General features: G+C 42.4%; 1 non-coding gene across 1 annotated transcript; it reads left to right on the forward strand.

Moving 5' to 3' along the window:
• Positions 1–2,235: 2,235 nt before the first annotated feature.
• Positions 2,236–2,307, forward strand: TRNAC-ACA (transfer RNA cysteine (anticodon ACA)). The gene has a single exon. It is a non-coding gene; the product is annotated as a tRNA-Cys (tRNA).
• The last annotated feature ends 946 nt before the right edge of the window (positions 2,308–3,253 follow it).

Here is a 3,253-nt window from a genome sequence, read left to right on the forward strand (position 1 = left end):
GGAAGGACTGATGCTGAAGCTGAAACTCCATTACTTTGGCCACCTGATGTGAAGAGCCGACTCATTGGAAGAGACCTTGATGCTGGAAAAGATTGAAGGCAAAAGAGAAGAGGGTGGCAGAGGATGAGATGATTGGATAGCATCACTGATTCAATGGACATGAACTTGGGCAAACTCCAGGAGATATGAGAGACACGGAGGCCTGGTGTTCTGCAGTCCATGAAGTGGCAAAGAGTCAGACACCACTTAGTGACTCAACAACAACAACAACCCTAGAGTAAAGTAAGAAAATAATAAGATTAATGGCATACCTGATACTGAGTCAGAATTAACAGCATTCCGATAGACATCTATGTTATACATTAAGCAACTTTGGATAGATAGCTCTGCTTATTCAAGAAGAATTGTAGATTTATAATCATAAAGATGAACATTGGAAAGAGGCTTGAATATTCCATTTACCATCTATTAGCCAAGTCAGCTTAATTTCTTAACATCTCTTTTCTTCAGTTTCCTTAGTTGAAATGGGAGGACAGAAATAGCACCTCCCTCATTGATTTTTGTGAGCATTCAGTGAGTTAATACATTAGAAATGTTTAGAGCAGTGCCTGCATATATTGTTTTATTTTAATGTTAGCATTATCATTATTAGGCTACTCAAATATCATGTGGACTCAGAAAACAATGGAATCATAATTAGATCTTATGTACACATGTGTGTGACTGTGAGAGCTAAGTCACTTCAGTCGTGTCTGACTGCTTGAGATGCTATGGACTGTAGCCCACCGGGCTCCTCTGTCCATGGGATTCACCAGGCAAGAATAGCAGAGTGGGTTGTCATACCCTCCTCTAGGGAATCTTACTGACCCAGGGATCGAACCCTCATTATCTCCTGCATTGTCAGGCAGATTCTTCACCCCTCTGCTACTTTGGAAGCCCATATACACATGCGTTCAGTTAGTTCGTTTCATTTCAGTCACTCAGTCGTGTCCGACTCTTTGCAACCCCATGATTTGCAGCACACCAGGCCTCCCTGTCCATCATCAACTCCCAGAGTTCACTCAAACTCATGTCCATCAAGTCGGTGATGCCATCTAGCCATCTCATCCTCTGTCGTCCCCTTCTCCTCCTGCCCCCAGGCCTTCCCATCATTAGGGACTTTTCCAAAGAGTCAATTCTTTGCATGAGCTGGCCAAAGTATTGGAGTTTCAGCTTTACCATCAGTACTTCCAATGAACACCCACGACTGATCTCCTTTAGAATGGACTGGTTGGACCTCCTCACAGTCCAAGGGACTCTCAAGTGTCTTCTCCAACAGCACAGTTCAAAAGTATCAAATCTTTGGCACTCAGCTTTCTTCATAGTCCAACTCTCACATCCATACATGACCACTGAAAAACCATACACTTGACTAGACGGACCTTTGTGTAGTTTATATTAAATCACAAAGAACAAATATTATTGACTTGACTTTGCTCTTGCAGATTGAAATTAGTTATTTTAGTCTAGAATTCATCACTGTCTTTAATTCTTGGGATTACTGAAACAATCCTCAATTTTTGCCATAGGCTCCCTTTGACTTTTTATTTCATTGTGACTTCATCCATTCCTATGATGCTAAAATAATAGTTCCCAATTATATGTCTCTAATTGTCTTGATGTCCAGTTTTATGTAGCTCAACCATGTTTTAATATCTGCTCTTGTATACATAATCTCATCAGATCAGTCACTCAGTCATGTCTGACTCTTTGCAACCCCATGAATCGTAGTACGCCAGGCCTCCCTGTCCATCACCAACTCCCGGAGTTCACTCAGACTCACATCCATCGAGGAGTCAGGGATGCCATCCAGCCATCTCATCCTCTGTCGTCCCCTTCTCCTCTTGCCCCCAATTCCTCCCAGCATCAGAGTCTTTTCCAATGAGTCAACTCTTCGCATGAGGTGGCCAAAGTACTGGAGTTTCAGCTTTAGCATCATTCCTTCCAAAGAAATCCCAGGGCTGATCTCCTTCAGAATGGACTGGTTGGAATTCCTTGCAGTCCAAGGGACTCTCAAGAGTCTTCTCCAACACCACAGTTCAAAAGCATCAATTCCTCAGTGTTCAGCATTATTTATAGTCCAACTCTCACATCCATATATGACTACTGGGAAAACTATAGCTTTAACTAGATGGACCTTTTCTGGCAAAGTAATGTCTCTGCTTTTTAATATGCTGTTTAGGTTGGTCATGAGCTTCCCTGGTGGCTCAGATGGTAAAGCATCTGCCTACAATGCAGGAGACCCGGGTTCAATCCCTGGGTTGGGAATATCTCTTGGAGAAGGAAATGGCAACCCATTCCAGTATTCTTGTCTAGAAAATCCCATGGATGGAGGAGCCTGGTGGGCTACAGTCCATGGGGTTGCAAAGAGTCAGACACAACTGAGCGACTTCACACACACACACACACACACACACACACACACACAGGTTGGTCAGGTTGGTCATAGCTTTTCTTCCAAGGAGCAAGTGTCTTTTAATTCCATGACTGCAGTCACCATCAGTGATTTTTGGAGCCCCCCCCCCCAAAAAAAAAATAAAGTCTCTGTTTCCATTGTCTCCCCATCTATTTGCCATGAAGTGATGGGACTGGATACCATGATCTTAGTTGCCTGAATGTTGAGTTTTAAGCCAAATTTTTCACTCTCCTCTTTCACTTTCATCAAACGGCTCTTTAGTTCTTCTTCATTTTGTGCCATAAGGGTGGTGTCATCTGCATATTTGAGGTTATTGATATTTTTCCTGGCAATCTGGATTCCAGTTTGTGCTTCATGCAGTCCAGCATTTTGCATTACGTACTACGCATAGAAGTTAAATAAGCAGGGTGACAATATACAACCTTGTACACACTCCTTTCCCAATTTGGAACCAGTCTGGTTTTCCATTTCCAGTTCTAACTGTTGCTTCTTGACCTTCATTCAGATTTCTCAATAGATGGGTAAGGTGGTCTGGTACTCCAGTCTATTTAAGAATTTTCCACAGTTTTTTGTGATCCACACAGTCAAAGGCTGTTTCATATTCAGTAAAGCAGAAGTAGATGTTTTTCTGGAACTCTCTTGCTTTCTCGATGATCCAGTGGATGTTGGCAATTTGACCTCTGGTTCCTCTGCCTTTTCTAAATCCAGCTTGAATATATGGAAGTTCATGGTTCAAGTACTGTTGAAGCTTGGCCTAGAGAATTTTGAGCATTTCTTTGCTAGCATGTGAGAAGAGTG

The sequence above is a fragment of the Bos mutus genome, chromosome 15, assembly GCF_027580195.1.
Source record: "Bos mutus isolate GX-2022 chromosome 15, NWIPB_WYAK_1.1, whole genome shotgun sequence".
Classification (NCBI taxonomy): domain Eukaryota; kingdom Metazoa; phylum Chordata; class Mammalia; order Artiodactyla; family Bovidae; genus Bos; species Bos mutus.